The sequence below is a fragment of the Mobula birostris genome, chromosome 3, assembly GCF_030028105.1.
Source record: "Mobula birostris isolate sMobBir1 chromosome 3, sMobBir1.hap1, whole genome shotgun sequence".
Classification (NCBI taxonomy): domain Eukaryota; kingdom Metazoa; phylum Chordata; class Chondrichthyes; order Myliobatiformes; family Myliobatidae; genus Mobula; species Mobula birostris.
This window is the reverse complement of record NC_092372.1, coordinates 101,185,594-101,204,561: the sequence shown is the minus strand read 5'-3', so window position 1 is coordinate 101,204,561 and position 18,968 is coordinate 101,185,594. Positions and strand designations below refer to the sequence as shown.

At 41.8% G+C, this 18,968-nt stretch overlaps 1 long non-coding RNA gene across 1 annotated transcript in view; it reads right to left on the bottom strand.

Annotated features, from left to right (window-relative positions):
• Window positions 1-18,968, bottom strand: part of LOC140195199 (uncharacterized) — a 72,280-nt gene that overhangs the window by 18,218 nt on the left and 35,094 nt on the right. Inside the window, exon 3 of the long non-coding RNA XR_011885385.1 lies at window positions 9,306-9,445. This is a non-coding gene — a long non-coding RNA (uncharacterized lncRNA). The remainder of the gene's footprint in view (window positions 1-9,305; window positions 9,446-18,968) is intronic.

Here is an 18,968-nt window from a genome sequence, read left to right as displayed (position 1 = left end):
GGGGATCGGTATCGGTTCGCAGCCTGGAGGGTGGGGGTCACTGCACCACCCCAACCTCCGACGACTCAGGCTAACACACCATCATCAGTGTGCTCAGTACTGTCTTCCTGATTCCCTTAAGTGATACTACACTGTACATGCATTATTTCTACTTTATATAGACTATGTATTTTTATGCGTTATTTGGTATGATTTGGTGGCTTCATAGTTTAAAGGTTACTGGAGTGTGTTTTTGCCGAGAGTGCTTGTGCCGTGTTTCTGCCGAGATCGCTTGTGTGAGATTTTCGCTACGGAGAACAGTGCAGCAATGATTGTACAGAAGTATTTCTACTTTATATAGGCTGTGTATTTATCATATCATTCCTGCTTTTACTATATATTAAGGTTATTTTAGGTTTTATGTGTTATTTGGCGTGATTTGGTAGGTTATTTTTGGGTCTGCGAATGCTCACGAATTTTTCCCATATAAATAAATGGTAATTACTTCTTTGCTTTACAACTTTCCAGCTTACAAACCATTTCATAGGAACGCTCTACCTTCGGATGGCGGGGGGAACCTATACCTCTTCCTCTGCATCTCTGTTATCTGAATGTTGCTATCTTTTCTTCAGTGGAACTGCTGCATTTTTTTCATTCAGATTCCCCAGTTTCTTTATCCTCCCTACAAGGAGCAGTAGTTCTTAGATCCAGAAAACCCCACCCTGTCCCGTGCAGAGACTGGGGTAATTAGATTAGATTAGATTATGAGGACACGCAGTCCTCTTTTATTGTCATTTAGTAATGCATGCATTAAGAAATGATACAATGTTCCTCCAGTAGGATATCACAGAAACACAAGACAAACCAAGACTAAAAAAACTGACAAAACCACATAATTATAACATATAGTTACAACAGTGCAAAACAATACCGTAATTTGATAAAGAACAGACCATGGGCACGGTAAAAAAAAAGTCTCAAATCTCTCGAAAGTCCCATCATCTCACACAGACAGCAGAAGGGAGAAACTCTCCCTGCCATGAACCTCCAGTGCCGCAAACTTGCCGATGCAGCATCCTGGAAGCACCCGACCACAGCCGACTCTTGAGTCCGTCCGAAAACTTTGAGCCTCCGACCAGCCCTCCGACACCGAGCACCAAGCACCATTTCTGCTGAGCGCTTCGACCCCAGCCCTGGCAATAGGCAAAGCCGAGGATCCAAGGCCTTCCCCTCCGGAGATTTTGGATCACGCAGTAACAGCAGCAGCGAAGTAGGCATTTCAGAAGTTTCTCCAGATTTCCCCTATGCTTGTCATGTCTGCCTCCATCAAATCAGGACTGTGCACGGCCCCTACTTAACAAATACGATATCATTTCGGGGCGGCTGCATGCGCTGCATCACGCTGCCATCTTCTCCTCCCCTTAGTCACTGTTCAATTGGAACAGAAACCCTACAGGATGTATTTAGAAACTGAGCGCCCTTCTGTGTACTGGATGACTGACCTCATCATTTACAATACAGTTAGTTCCACAATCTCGGAAATTCAGAGTATGTGGAAATCTCATCGTAATCAATAAGCAAGTGCATGGTTGTCACCTACTAACTGCTGCTACGACACATGGCAAACATACAGCAGGGAGATGGTGGTGGTAAGGAGCAAGTTAAATGAGGGGGGAGGGAGAGATGGACAGAGAGGGGGGCAGGGGGGAGAAAGAGAAAGAAATTAATTGTGTTTTCCTTGGAACATAAAATGACAAAAGTAAATATGTTCCGCTGATTGTATTGCAATGACTGAAGGCCTTTGTGTAGCATTTTAAGAATTATAATTGTCATCCCTTGTGTATCTGCACAGTAGTGAAAAAGGTCAGCGTAGCAGCATTGTGAATTTAAAGTACTTGATAGTTTAACTTGATAATTAATATAGCAGTAAATCAGTAAAACACTAGCATGCAGTTAACCTCTATTATTCTATTAGCTGTCATTTTGGAGAATGCTATTTCCTTTGATTTGAACTTTTATAAAATGGATTTGATACGCTGATACATGGGCATAATAACATGTCAAAGAGAAGGATTACAAAAGGTAATAATCCTATACTAAATCATAATGATTTGTTGAAAACTACAAAAGAGTCTTTTTGAACAGTTGAATATCATATAATATTACAAAATGCCAGTAGTGTGATTCTGATAATTAAGGCTGATTGCTTGTTTTGAAGACTATTCTAATTGCAAAATTATTATGAATAACAGCATTTTGAACACAAGAAATTCTGCAGATGCTAAAAATCCAAAGCAATATACACAAAATATTGGAGGAACTCAGCAGGTCAGGCAGCACCAATGTTTTGGGCTGAAACCCTACCTCGAGACGGAAAAGGAAGAGGGAAGATGCCCGAATAATAAGGTTGGATGAGGGGAAGGAGGCTAGCAAAAAGGTGATAATTAATACTAGGTGAGTGGGAAAGATAAAGGCCTAGAAAGAAAGGAATCTGATAGGAGAGGAGAGTGGACCATAGGAGAAAGAGAAGGAGGAGGACACAGGAGAGGTGATAGGAAGGAGAGAAGGAGTAAGCAGCAGTGTGGGGAATAGAAAAAGAGGGGAGGGGAAAGAATTTTTTTACCTGAAGGAGCAATTTATATTCACACCATCAAACTGGAGGCTACCCAGATGGAATATTAGGTGTTGCTTTTCCACCATGAGGGTGGCCTCATCGTAGCACAAGAGGAGGCCATGGAACAATATTTTAGAATAAGGATGGGAATGGGGATTAAAATATTTGGCCATTGAGAAGTTCTGCTTTTGGCAGATGGAGTGGAGTTGCTCTGTGAAGTGCCCCCTAATTTACGATAGTTCTCACCAATGTAGTGGAGGCTGCATCGGGAGTCCGGACACAATAGAGATTGCTACATAAGCTTGAACATGTGGGCATTAACAACAGCCTTCTACACTGTTTAAACATGTTCCTTACCAACAGACAGCAACGTGTGCTTCTTGAGGAGGCAGAGTCCCCTGAATCTCCAGTAACATCTGGAGTGCCCCAGGGGACCATGTGGGGACCCTCACTTTTTCTCATTTACATCAACGATTTGCCAAATATAGTCGTCCAAAGTCAGACTTTCTGCAGATGACTGCATAATCTACTGTGAGATAAAAAAATGACCAAGATGCTCAGCTGCTGCATAATGATATTGATTCGTTACGTCAATGGGAGTCTCAATGGCAAATGTCCTTCAACTCATCTAAATGATATACTATGCATGTCAGTCACAAAGTTAAACCAACCAACATGACATATAACATGAACGGACAGATTCTTGAAACAGTCACCCACCACCCATATCCTGGTGTTGAAATTAGCAAGGATCATAGCTGGTCATGCCACATCAATCAGATTACAGCCAAAGCAAATAAAATGCTGGGTATCCTGAGAAGAAACCTCCACTCATGTAGTAAATCCGTCAAGGACATGGCATACAAGACACTCGTCCATCCAAAGCTTGAGTGTTGCGTGGCCATATGGGATCCCCATCAAGCTAACAATAAGAAGTCCATCAAAAAAATCCAATGCCGTGCTGCTCGCTTTGTGTTAAACGATTACAGCAGGAAAGCCAGTCTCACTAACGTGCTCTGTATGTCATATTGGCTGGGGCATTGGGAGCAAGGGTGGACCCAAATGCAAGACACATCTTGTGAAGTTAATTAGATTTAATTTATTGTTCAATACCAGGAGAGCAAAGCAGAAGCAGGAATAGCGAACAGGACGAGGACTCAGGACTACGACTAGGCTGGGACCAAGGATCTGGGCTTGGACTCGGAATCGGATCCCAGAACTAGATGAGGCATGAAGAGGCTAGGGTATGGATTCTGAGCCCGAGACTGGGCAAGGACCCAGTACCTGGGTCTTGCCTTGGGCTCGGACCCCAGAACCAGGCATGGACATAACATGGGCTAGGGAGAGGAGGAACATGGAAAACAGAGCTTTGGTCTCGGGAGAGCAGGTACATGGAACCATGGACACATACACAAAACACAGAGTCGGGACCCCTCCTTGGGTACAGGACATAAGGCCGGGACTCACACACAGAACAGAGAGCCGGGACCCCTCCTTGGGTACAGGACACAGGGCCAGGACTCATGACCCTCCGCGGGGCAATGGCAAGACAGCCTGACTTACCCCACGGAGGCGAGGACAAGACAAGACAAGACATGACCCCCCGCGGAGCAATGGCAAGACAGCCTGACTTTCCCCACGGAGCCGAGGACAAGACAAGACATGACCCCCTGTGGGGCAACGGCAAGACAGCCTGACTTACCCCACAGAGGCGAGGACAAGACAAGACAAGACATGATCCCCCGCGGAGCAATGGCAAGACAGCCTGACTTACCCTACGGAGGCGAGGACAAGACAAGACAAACACCAAAGAGCAACACAGTTCCTATCAAGCTCCAGCGATAGAACTAGACAGAAGTGCAGGCGAGGGCTGCAGACGAGATCTAGAGGCGAGAGGGGCAGAGAAGGGATTCAGACAGGGGAGTAGGACAGGAATCACAGACCACCAGGGCCAGGACTTGACTAGGTACTCGGATGCCGCCAGTGCCAGGACTTGACTTGGTACTCGGATGCTGCTAGGACCAGGACTTGACTTAGTACTCGGATGCTGCCAGGGCCAGGACTTGGACTTGGACGTGGTACTTGGATGCCGCCGGAGCCAGGACTTCCACGTGGTACTTGGATGCCGCTGGAGCCAGGGCGTGGTACTTGGAACCCCCGGGTAGTGGCGAGCTCTAGACTTGGCCCAGGAACAGTAGACAGCGGCTCCTGATTCTCTCCGATGGTTTAACTGACGGACCCACCTTGGTGAGGAAACTTTGCAGGCTCACTTTGGCGAGGTAACTGGACAGGGTTGCTCAGGTGAGAAGAGGCGAATTACCGGCACTTGCCTCAGCAGAGACTAGGCTTGCTCTGACCAGATTGCATTGGTACACCGTACCTTTGACGACTTTGCAGACGCTCCCGCGCCGAACAGCTGAAAGCCGGAGACTATAAACTACCGGTTCAGCCGAGCGTTAATTGCCTCTAATCACCAAAGCCGAGGGACAGGGGAAAACAGGGAATCAACGGTCCAGATCGTAACATAAGCAAGGTAAATTTAAAGGGACCCCGATCTGGACCATGACACTCTAACCTTAAATGGGAGCCACTTGAAAACCGACGTATTAAGCTACGGTTAATTTTCATTTTCAAAGAAGTTCACAACATCACTCCATCAAACATCCAAATTCATCACAGAGTCAGTTCAACTTGACAGCAAGCTGGACCTCACATATTGGAAACTCCTTCATTCAATAAGATTTGCTACCAGTACTCCTTCTACCCAAGATCAACCAGTGGAATCTTCTGCCGCCAGACCTGCCCAGTATCTCTGACATTAATATTTTTAAAGATAGACTCAATCAAATCGACTTAGGGAATTCTGGTCAAAAAAACTTACTTTACAATTTAACTCCCACGCCATTCACACCGACTGTGCGTTATAACAGGCGTCTGGCAGTGCTTGCACAGTATCAAGCAGAAGCAGTAAAATGACCCCAGCAGATTCGCAGGTAAAGTGTTGCCTCACCTGGAAGGACTGTCTGGGATCCTGAATGGAGGTGAGGGAAGAAGTGAATAGGCAGGTGTAACATTTCTGTTGCTTGCAGAGATAAGCTACAAGAGATCTGTTACTGGGCGATCGAGAATCTTCCGGAGGGAAGGCCCCAAAATCCCCGGCTTTGCCTGCTGCTGGTGACCAAGGCTGAGGTCAAATCGTTCGGATAGAGATGGTGCTCGGTACTCGGTGTCGAAGGGCTGATCGGAGGCTCGAAGTTTTTGGACGACTCAGAGTCGGACTGTGGTCAGGCATGGCAGGGAGAGTTTTCTTCCTTCTCCCGTCTGTGTGAGATGTGGGACATTTGAGAGACTTTGAACTTTTTTACTATGCCATGGCCTGTTCTTCATCAAGTTACGGTATTGTTGCACTGTTGTAACTATATGTTATAATTATGCAGTTTTTGTTAGTTTTTCAGTCTTTGTCCTGTGTTTTTGTGATATCACACTGGAGGAATATTGTATCGTTTCTTAATGCATGCATTACTAAATGACAATAAAAGAGGACTGTGTGTCCTCATAATGTAATAATCTAATAAGTGCTAGGAGAGGATTAGTGAGGAGTGACGAATGGACAAAGGAATCACAGAGAGAGCAACCCCTATGGAAAGCAGTGGGAGCAGGGAGGTATGTGTATATAACCTTTTAATTTTATTTTTAGAAAGAAATGAAAATCAAAAGAATTTCTCAAGAAGTTCGCACATCAAAAGGGGGATCAAATGAATATTTTTCATTTTTTCTCAAACTAATGCCACAATATTGTGGCAAAAAATTAAAATATGGATTGTCAAAACACTATTTCATCCACCAAGCTTGTTCTCTCCACATACAAGATTCTATGCAGCGATGGTGGGGGGCAAACAGAGGTAAAATTGCAATGGTCACCATTCAGGTGACTTTTATCATTTCAAAGGGGGAATATAGCTACAGTCATTTATGGGACCATTCATGAATCACTAGTTGGACAAATCAGGAAGGGTCTTTCCACTGTGGGGTAGAACAAAGGTGAGAGAAAAATAGCTTAGGAATTGGATTGTGCTTGTTTTAATGTTTTAGAACTTGTACCTAATTGGATCCCTCTCTCTGCTCATTTGGTTTCCTCCCCAGAAGCTACACTGAGCTGTAACCTCATGGATTTTAATGGGAACAGTATTATTTTAACACGGCTTCACATGTCACAATCAGAAAAGGTTATTGATCCCTTAAAGCATTATTCTTATGGTAGACATCAGCAGCACACACATACTGCTGAGCGGGAGATGGGAAGGCTACATATGACAGTGCCTTTCCAATCATGCATATCTCTGCCTCCTCCTCAAGGTTAGGTTTCCTGGAGAGTCACCTACCACAACAAGCCCAACGCTTGCATTACCAGTGGGACAAACACATCACTTTTTTATTATTTCCTCTACATTGTACCAAAAAGCACAATTTGGAGTGTGTGTGAGCAATTTACAGTGAGTTTTGGAGCTGCTTTCTGAAATGCCCTGATGCCAGCAGAATGTTCCACTAAACAGAGCAACAACACAGACACTGTGTTTCTAATTTCCATAAGGCCGTTCTATAATAATTAATATGTGGAGCTTCAAACTACAGCTTATGGCATTATGAAATGAAACTTGCACTACCTGATATTTGACTTCAATAGATATAAGCCAAGAAAACATCAGGCACCCAAAGTGGATCATGGTGGAAGGCAGCTGACCCAATTTCATGGTTGGCATGATTTCACCCAGAAATGATCACTAACTTGTTACTCTGTGAAAAGTCAACATTGGATCACAAAGCACTGTGAAAACAATATGATGCAATCCAATTCCTAGGTTAATAATCTTTACAGATTCATCAATTCCAATAAAGGATGTGAGAATAAAATCTTGGACTAGGTGGAAAAATTAAGGAACAACTGGAAGCTGCCCAGAAAAGAAGACATGAAAATAGACGCTTGCCTGCTGTTCAGAGTGGTGGAATTTGTTCTCTGTAAAACCCACTGCCCACTCTAAATTAACAAATAACAGGAATATCAATCCAGTTTAACGTTTTATCTAACTTATTCCGAGGCTTTGGGTGACCTTGGTCATCTGAGATCAATGTTCCTGAAGAAGGTTCTCGGCCTGAAAGATCGATTGTTTATTCTTTTCCTTAGCTGCTGCCTGACCTGCTGAGTTCCTCCAGCATTCTGTGTGTGTTGTTCTGGATTTCCAGCATCTGCAGATTTTCTCATGTTTATGAGAAAGATATTGATGGCTTTGTTAAAAAAATATTTCAGGAACTGGGTAACTGTATGTCATTTCAAAGATGTTTACATAGCAACCATATAATATGAAATATAAAATATAATATAAAATAGACGTATACTGGTTTAACCATTCATGCATTTGATTAATTACTTAGATGTCCATGATGCAATAACAACTTTTTGAGCATGATTATTGTGACAACATATCCAAAGTACTTTAAGGATTGTTATAACATAAAATTTGACACCAAACTACATCAGGGAAAATTAGGCTGATGATTGAGAGCTTGATTAAAATTGTAACATCTCCTCTGATAAAAGCTATGTAGGAAGCTGCTAGGGGTGGGAATGAAATTCTGAAACTAAGGGCTTGTCATTTCAAACCTCGGCTGCCAGTGGCAGAGTGATTACGTTTAAGGAAGATTAAGGGACTAGATGTAGAGAAAGGCAGCTATCAATGTGATTTCTTGGCCTTGAGGATATTATGGAAACAGACAGAGATTTGAAAACAGACTAATAATTTTTAAATTGAGACATCGTTTAAAGGAGTGCCAATCTGTGATGGAGATGATAGGTGAACTTCATTTGGAGTGTGTGAGGGCAAAAGAAGCAAAGTTTTGGCTGGCCACAAGTTTGTGTAGCACAAAATGGGGTGGGGGGCACACGGGAGTCTATTGAAATCATGAGGTCTAGAGGTAGCAAAGACAGGGACGAAAGGTTCAGTGATGAATGACTGAAGCAGGAGCATAGTTCAGCAGTGTTACAGAGGCTTAAATCTCTACACAGTAATGGCAGTGATATGTAACCCAAAGCTAATCTTGAGGTCACATCGCATATCATGGATGTAAACAGTGACAATCTGACTCTCTCAGAAAAATATTGGGCAAAATTAATAAAATTTATAGATTCAGTAATACAATCTATATATGAATTTTTGGTTGTTAATTGGTGGCATTTCAAAATATTGCAGATGCAGGAAATCTGAAATAAAAATTTAAAATGCTGCAAACACACAGCAGAGCAGACAGCATCTGCAGAAAAAGAAACCACGATCCAGATCATATACCATTAATACTAAACATGTGATTGGTAGTATATGTACTTGAAGCTGTGATTTGACTGAAGTCTAAAGTGCAGACTTCATTGTTTCATATATTTTGTGCATGAGATTGAAGATCTATCTAACGCTGCTCTTATATATTGCCAGCAATGCCTGAAAATAACCAGCTTCTATTCTCAGATATTTTCAGGTGTCCTTGAGTTTTGGTGGTGTTGATCCTTACAAATGGGCTTCATTTTATGCCAACACATTGGGTTAAAATGAGAGGACCCATTCCTCCACCTTCCTTTCCTATTCTACCTCCCTCACAGTTTATGCACCATTTTCTTTGAAGGATTGCTAAATATTTTATATAAATGTATACAGTTTCCCCTTACATGGAATAAAATAATGCAAACATGATTTGAAGGCTATCCAGTGGTAACAACGGTGAACAAGCCAGTTAATGAGAACAACTAGGCTCAAATGATCCAATTAACCTTTAAAATAAGTTGTAGAATTTTGCTAGTAGTCATGTCTGAGAAAAGAAAACAGCAAAAATAACAGTTTTAGTTATGCTTCTATAATAGATAGATTTTACAAATGCATGGTAGTGGTATTTAGAAGAAAATGCTGAGACATATTTCATAAAGTTGACACATGGTGCATTAATTTTCTCTGTAATAAAATATATGAAAAATTTTAAAACTTACAGTTTGAAATGTATCAAAACTTCTGTTTTATCATTAGAACAAATTCATAACAATCCAGAGCATAATAATAACTGCAGGCGGGGGAACAATATAGTGAAATAACTTTACAACTACAGACAAACATCAAGCAATTTTCCTGGCTTTTGCTAAAACTCTGATAACCACCACGGAGGAAGATTTGTGATTTAAAAAAAATATATTAATAGAGGGGTGCTATGGCTTTAGGCCATTGAATAAACTTAAAATGGGATCAAATGAAAAACACTCACAAGCCCATTTGATTCCAAACCAACACTCAAAAAATGCTGGAGGAAATCAGCAGGCCAGGCAGCATCTATGGAAATGAATAAAAGTTGCTGCTGAGGGCTGAAGCCCCTCCTCAGGACTGGAAAGGAAAGGGGAAGATGCCAGAACAAAAATGATGGGTTGGGGGTGGCAGGGAGGAGGTGATAGGAGAGGTAAGTGGGCTATAGGAGAAAGGGAAGAAAGAGGGGCACCAGGTGCAGGTGATAAGCAGATGAGGCCATAGTGTGGAGTAGGAGAAGAGGGAATGGGGAGGGGAAAATACCAGAAGGAGCGATCCACCCTGAAAGTACTTCTAAACTCAAGGGGTAACCACAGGCACCTGCGTGGGCCCCAGCTATGGCCTGCCATTTATTGGTTATGTAGTTCAAACTCAAGGGGTAGCCATGAATGGACACCCACATGGGGCCCAGTTACGGCCTGCCTTTTCTTTGGCTACGTGGAACAGTCCATGTTCCAAGCCTTCATTTTAATGCTTCCCATCTCTTCCTGTGCTACATCAGCAACTGCATTGGTGCTGCTTCATACATCCATGCTGAGCTCATCAATTTCACCAACTTTGCTTTCAACTTCCACGCTGCTCTTAAATTCACTCGCTCCACTTCTGACACCTCTCTCTCCTCTCTCGATATCTCTGTCTCCAGCTCTGGAGGTAAACTGTCTACTGACATCTTTTGTTAACCTATCAATTCCCACAGCTATCTTGACTATACCTCTTCCCACCCTGTCTCCTGTAAAAATGCAATTCCCTTTTCACGGTTCCTTTATCTCCGCCGCATCAGTTCCCAGAGTGAGGATTTCCCTTCCAGGACATCAGATGAGTCTTCCTTCTTCAAAGAACAGGGGTTCCCTTCCTCCACCATTGATACTGCCATCACCAGCATCTACTCCATTTCCCAGACATCTGCACTCAGCCCCTTCTTCCCACAGCTTTAACAGGGATAGAGTCCCTCTTGTCCTCACCTACCATCCCATGAGCCTCCTATCCAACACATCATTCTCCGCAACTTCCACCACCTCTTCTTCATTCATCCCTCCTCACTAATCTCTTTCCTGGTACATATCCCTGCAAGTGTCAGAAGTACTACACCTACCAATCTTCTCCTCCTTAACCTCCATTCAGGGCCCTAAACAGTCCTTCCTGGTGAGGTAACACTTCGCCTGGTGCTCCCGATGCGGCATTCTCTAACTGGTGAGATCCAACGTAAATTGGGAACATCTCTGCTCCATCCACCAAAAACAGAATTTCCCAGTGGCCAACTTTTAATTCCTAGCAAAGCACACAAAGTGTTACCAGGTTTGGACATGGCCTAAGTACGGAGTGAGAGACACTGAAGCAGGTCAACAGTTCACAAACATTAATGTGAACAGTGTTCAAGGGAATATAAACAATAAATGCTCGGCCAAATAGGGCCGCTAACTAAAACTCTCAAATGGGAAGTGAAGCCTACACTGCGGCTGAAAAGAAAATCTAAACATTAAACGAATACCACTGGTCTTCAGTCAGTTGACTTAAAAGTCCAATTTCTCAGAGAAGGCCGAAAGCAAACAGGCAGCGAAGCATTGCTGTGCTCTGTCCAAGTCTCGACAAGCACTATGATGACAAGTATTGAGTTAAGCGCTTTCACGATTAAATAATAATTAGGTGACACGTGCAAATTCACAAGTGCAATTGCCGTAACAACTGAACTGCTAAATCCATGGTTGTGACACTAAGTGCTGGAGAAGCTTAGCAGGCCAGGCAGCATCTATGGAAAAGAATAAACTATCAACATTTTGGGCTGAGACCCTTTATCAGGACATTGTTTTTAATTCCTATCCCATTTCCATTCCGATATGTTGGTCCATGGCCTCCTCTTTTGCCACAACAAGGCCATTCTCAGGGTAGAGGAGCAATACCACATATTCTGTCTTGCTGGCCTCCAACCTGATTTTTCCTTTCAGTAAATTGTTTTGTTCCCTCCCTCTTCCCTCTTCTTCTACTCCCCACTCTGGTCTCTTACCTCTTCTCTTCACCTGCCTATCACCTCCCCCAGGTACCCCTTCTTCTTCCCTTTCTCTCATGGTCCATTCTCCTTTCCTATCAGATTCTTTCTTCTCTCGCCCTTCATCTTTTCCACCCACCTGGCTTCACATATCACCTTCTAGCTAGTGCTCCTTCACCACCCCCCACCAACATTTTTATTCTAGCATCTTCCCCCTTCCTTTCCCCAGACCGTCAACTTCATTCAGTTCCAAAGTTGCTGCCTGACCTGAGCTCTTGCAGCATTTTGTGCGTGTTGCTCAGGATTTCCAGCATCTGCAGAATCTCTAGTGTTTCCTATTTAATTCCAGTCAACCAGGATACTGACATTATGATCTCCTCTTTAGAGTGTGTGTTTTATATTGAATTTGGTCTAGCACTTTTAATCTACAATTTTGGTAATCCATATTTTGCTTGTTGTCTCCCTCTTCCTGGATGTTCTTAATGTTTGATATTTTCAGGTTTACCAGGATGTTCCTTGTTACTGCCCTCTGTACAGTTTCTGAACTTGGGAGAATTCTTTGTATTGTGCATGGAGAAAGCTGGACCATTGCACTGGACAGTTTCAGCTTGACTGTCATAAATTTAAATCAAAACTAATTTGATAATATGATTCAAAATCTTGTTTGCTTTGCTGATCACAGCCTTATACCATTTAGACATTAGATGGAATGTGTTGGAGCATGTAACTAATATCTAACAGGCACAGCTCTTGAATTTCATTGCTGCCATTACATCTTACTAATGAAAATACATTGTTAGATGTTGACACATAGAGATTATTGGACTAAGTATGATCTGTATCTCAGGCAGAGCTAAAATTTCACAGGTAATGTTTGCACATAAATGCTTAATGCTAATTAAATGGCTAATTAGTGAATACTTACATAAAATAATATAAAATAAAATAATATATTATTGTGTGTGCATCAAGTATTTCCTTGGGGATCTCATAATTTTAGTATAGATTGTCTCCCAACTTAATAAGGTAATAAACTTCCAAATGGGAAGAATAATCTCATATCTCTTGTTTGGAAGTAATTGAGAGTTGGAAAGAATAAAAATTGCAAATGAGTTAATTGCACTGAATGTTTCTGAATTGTAAAAAAAATAATTAAATTGTTCATGGACTGGTGAGTGTTTTGGCACATTAGGTAGTTATATTCTGTCAGCCAAGTAAAGTTCTTGTTAAGCTAATGTTCCCAATTTATGCTTCTAATAATACTAATTTCTTGTCAAAAAAGTTAAATCACATAAATGCAATAAATGAAACATAATCATCATGGCAAAACTTGCTGTGCATTAAATGAGACAAGAAGCCCACCAAGCCAGCAATGATATAATCCCTCGTACACCTGTACCACCAGATAGTTACTGTATTTTGCTTTGTTATGCACTACCGCGATCTTATCCTCCCGTAAATTAGAGAAAGAACTGAAAACAATAACATCTTGTAATGCATTACTCAATCTAAAGATATGAACGTGATCTTCCTACACCAACAATTAAATTGTTGAATTAAAATACAGTTCAATTTGCATATTCATAAATGGCAGGATTTAAGAATTAACATCGTCGGAGCAAAGACTTGCATGTTGTGAGCATCGTGCATTCAAGTGTAGAGGTCAGTCTGCCTTCTGTTGACTGTGCCTGATTTCGTGATGTGTGCTCCCACTGTGTGGGGTTCTGCTAACAGGCTTAGCATGTAATATCTACCCCATATGCTATTAATACTGTCCTTGCATTTTAGAAACAGCTCCACATTGAGGCTTAAAGCCTCAGCTTGAGTTAGGCAATTTTAGCTGATGAAAGGCCCAACAGATGTGACTACTACCCCAGAAAACTCCCCGAGAAAGCGCAGAGTGACTCACAGAAATTCTACTAATATTCAGATTGCTTATCATAGCTCTGTCATGGATGAATAATTCTAGCCATCCACTGCTGGTCCCAAGCCTGGTACAGGGAGGGGTAGTGTCACACTGCACCCATCTCTGCCAATTCATTATGATGAAGGTCCAAGGAGAGAACCAGCTGGGCTACAAACCTTGCTAGTCACAAGCAGGGCCTGACTCAATATAACCCAAACTGGTGGAAAGCCAGCATCCACGGAGGTCACCATCAGTTGATGGAGCAAGCAAGAGAGGGAAGAGATTAACATTAATATTACTTACCATAATTTGGATGTCAGTTGGAACGATAATGAATGATCACCTGTTTTCTCTGATCAGAGAACAATGCAGAGTTTACAGCGTAATTGATGTAACACACTCAAAATGCTGAAGGAAATCATCAGGCCAGGCTGCATCTATGGAAAAGGGTGAACAGTTGACATTTCAGGCTGAAACCCTTCATCAGGCCTGGAAAGTAAGGGGAGAAGTCAGCCAAAGTCAACTGCCTACTCTTTTCCATAGATGCTGCCTGACCTGCTGAGTTCCTCCAGATTTTTATGTGTGTCGTCCTGAATTTGCAGCATCTGCAGATTTTCTCATGTTTGTGATTTACAACTCCACTGCAAAGTGTCTTCAAGGGATGCCTACCTCGAAGAACCTTAAATCTTCCCTTTGACGGGAGTTCAGTGAAATCTTCTATCACTGCTCCCCCTCTGCAATCTCTGCTGCCCTCTGACTTGTTGATCATGTTCTCACCTAAACCCACTACCACAGCCATGTATCTTTCCTGGGAACTTGTTTTCGCTGCCATCTTGTGCCACATGGCTTCCAGATCCATTTTCAGGCTTCTCGGTTTGGACCCACTAAGGACCACGGGTACTCACATTCAGTTGACTGCTTATCCCTTTGCATTCTATGTATCACTCTTTCTGATGTGCGGAGATCTTGGTGGCCCTGTCCCAGTTGCCACCACAGCTCCGGGATTATCTTTCCTCTGCCCTGACTTCTCCCCTTCCTTTCTAGTCCTGATGAAAGGTCTCAGCCCAAAACTTAGACTGTTTACTCCTTTCCATAGATGCTGCCTAGCTGGCTGAGTTACTCCAGCATTTTGTGTGTGTTACTTTGGATTTCCAGCATCTGTACATTTTCCCATGTTAGTGTAACTGATGTAGCAGTCTTACACTGTGTTAACCTTTATAACTGTGTAATTACCTGAAAATGTTAAATAGCCATTTATGTGTTATGAATGAGACTGCAGCTTGCTAGGGATTTGTTGGAGGGGTTTCTTATGAAAGAATCCAGGATGAAGTCAGTGTTAGCAGCTCACAGAACTGGATGTGTTTCCTGAGGAATTAAAAGCCAACATGGTGATGTAGAGCAGTCTTTTAAAATGTTGAGAATCAGGGATCATTTGATATCGGTGTCAATGCTGAACACGAAGGTGCATGCACAAAATTAACAAGCCTCAAGTGAGGCCTGAAATTTTTGTCAGCATGAGTAATGGATGAGAGGAGCAGTCTTCCAGCAAAAGCTGTTAATGTCATCTCAATTGTCTCCTTTAAAAAACTAAGCTGGGAAGCTATCTAGTTAGGAACAGGATTGAAGGTTCTATTGATAAGCGTAGACATGAATGATCAAATGCTCCATGGAATACAATGCTCTCTGTGCTGTTGGGATCATGCAAATGTCATCTATGTAAGGAAACTCATTGAATAAGGAAGGCTGTGAAGTACGATGGATCGGCTGAATTTTAGCTCAATTATCTAAGGAGGTCAGGGAACAATTCTGTAGTTCCTTTCTTAAGAGACAAAATGAGGCTAGGAGTCACTGAGCAATCAACTGCATTGGCAAAATAAGTGTGTTCAAAATCAGACAAATCCATGTATTATTGTCATCAACCGATACTTTGAGCTGCAGATAAGGGTAAAAATATATATTTAAATAAAACCTTTCATAACCTAAGGATGTCGCACACTCATTTATCGCAATATGATTATTATTTGACATGTAGTTACTGTTATAATGTAGAAATATGTCACATCCATTTCTCTTCCTTCATTTCCTCACGGGCTTCATGATGGCACAATGATTGTCACCAAAGTCCTAAACTCAGGAAAATCGTGTCCACCAGTAATGGCAGCATTGGGCAACAGATGATTCAGTGATACCTAAATGAGACTCCAGGATTAAAACATAATTTTAGACCAGCTATATCAATGCATTCTTAATATCTCCTCACTTTTGATTTCAAGACTAGGTTAAAACTAAAGTTATAGCATTCATTTTAGTATAGAAGGGAAAAATCACTGTGGGTTTTGTGTTTTTTTTTTGACTGAAGAGAACCAAAGCAAAACTTTTATATAGAACATTCAATTAGCAAATAAATTTGCAGTTTGAATTGGAATCAAATTAACTTGAGGGTGTTAACTCACAGAAATTATGAGTTTAAATTCTGATTTGAAGAGACAAAATACAAAGTTTTAAAGCATTTTTTCTACTTTTGGGAATATCAAGATTGTAACATAAAAGTGCATTTGGTAGAGGATGTTGGTAGATATTGTTCATGATGGTATGGGTGAATTAAATAATACCTGAGCGTGGTACTAAAGATGGTGAGCTATGGCCCTTGAAGATGCACTCACTGAGTTAGATAGATCACAACATCACCCCAGCCAGCAACTTGAGGCTTCAATCTCGGAAATAACTATTATGTCAGTTTTTTGCTACTACCTTTGGGGTTGCTGTCCAAGTTGTATGCCATCTTGAACAATGTCTCCCATCCACTACATAATGTACTGGTTGGGCACAGGAGTACATTCAGCCAGAGACTCATTCCACCGAGATGCAACACAGAACGTCATAGGAAGTCATTCCTGCCTGTGGCCATCAAACTTTACAACTCCTCCCTTGGAGGGTCAGACACCCTGAGCCAATAGGCTGGTCCTGGACTTATTTCCTGGCATAATTTACAAATTACTGTTTAACTATTTATGGTTTTATTACTATTTAATTATTTCTGGTGCAACTGTAATGAAAACCAATTTCCTCCAGGATCAATAAAGTATGACTATGACTATGACTATGACTTTGGAAGGTTTGTCTGGAGGGTGATCTGGACCGCATGTGTAGTGTAACCTTTCTCTGTCTCTTTTGTTCCTCTACCAAGGACTTAGTTGCAATGACGGTATAGCTTGGTGTCTGTATTCTTCTATATTCTGTCATTATTTTCTTGATCAGAAAATAATTGTGCAATAATTATCACAACCTGCTGTAATTATAAAGCACCACCCCTTAGAGGATACAGACTACCTTTAGGTATGTAAACTAGCAATGAGTATGACTAGATATCATGGTACATTCTCCAAAGCTGAATGTACAGCCATTCTACAGGGCAGCTTGCCCTAGCTTTGTATTGTTGATAGACAACCTCAAAGTAGCAAACTGCCTATATTGGAAACAATAGCCTAGAATTAGTAACATATTGCAATCCCCATTCTAATTACAGGAGGCATTTTGAATTTCGAACTTTTTCCATTCTATAATGCAAATTTTCCTTCAAAAATCTCAAATAATTTACAGGTAAGTTTGAAACCTAGTCCAACATTTCCTGTTTAATGGATTTTGAAATAAAAAGATCCAGCTTCAATAAATTAGAGATTGAAGATTTTAACTATTATCTCTGGGAAATGAATTTAATCTACAATTATCTACCTTTGATTTGAATAGATATCACAATCCTTTTCTGGTTGTATTTGTGATAGGAGACTCATTTATTCAGTGGACAGACAAAAGATGCTGTGGTTGGTGTGATGCCTCCCTGGTGCCAGGGTCCAGGATGTCTGCAGAAGATTCTCAAGGGGGGGAGGGTGAGTAAAAAAAGTTCGTGGTGCACATTGGCACTAATGATGTAGGTAGAAAGAGGGAAGAGATCCTTCGCAGTGAGTATGGAGAGCTAGGGAAGAGGCTGAAGAGCAGAACCCCCAAGTTGGTAACCTCAGAATTTCTCCCAGTACCACGAGCTAGTCAGCAATAGGACTATAGTACATATAAATGAGTTGCTGAAAATATTGTGGAGGAGGTAAGATTTCCGATTTCTGGGTCATTGGGATTACAGGAGAAGGTATGACCTGTACAAAAAGGATGTGATGAGTTACACCTAAACCCAAGGGGGACAACTATCTTTGTGGGCAGGTTTGTAAGGGCAGTTGGTGAGGGTTAGAACTAATTTAGAAGAGGAATGAGAACTGGAGTGATAGGGCAGAGGATGGGGAATTCATATACAAGTCGATGCTTTCAAGCTGAGTCTCTGAAGAAGGACAGGCAGGTGATAGGGTAAAATTGCAGACAGTGAAATTACCTAAAGTGTAACATGGGGGAAAATTTGAAAAGGGTGAGGAATACAGGACTAAAGGTGTTATACTTGAATGCATGCAGTATACGGAATAAGGTAGATGAGATTGTAGCGCAGTGAGAGACTAGCAGGTATAGACGTCATTGTGGGCATCACTGAGTTGTGGTTGAAAGAAGGTCATAGTTGGGAGCTTAGCACCCAAGGATACACATGGCATCGAAAGTACAAGCAGGTTGGCAGAGTGGGGTAAGTGACACTGTTGGTAAAAAATCAGATCAAATCCTTAGAAAGAAGTGACATAGGATCGGAAGATGTAGAATCCTTGTGGGTAGAGAAGAACTTGCAAGGGTAAAAAGACAGCATTCCACAAATTCTGAGCAGTTATTCAGAATTACGGGCCTCCAAACAGTGGCCGGTATGAGGGATATTACAACAAGAGATATAAAAGGCATGTAATAAGGGCAAGTACGATAGTTATGGGGGATCCAAATATGCAGATAGATTGGGAAAATCATTTTGGTGCTGGATCCCAAGAGAGGAAATTTGTGGAATGCCTAAAATATGGCTTTTTAGAACAGCTTGTGATTGACCCCCACTAGGGAAAAGGCTATTCTAGATTAGATGTTAGGTATAAGGTGAAGGAATCCTTAGGATGTGACCATATGATAGAATTCACCCTGCAGTTTGAGAGGGAGAAGATAAAGCTGGTTGCATCAGTATTATCGTAGAGTAAAGGGAATCACAGAGGCATGAGGGAGGAGGTGGCCAAACTTGACTCAAAG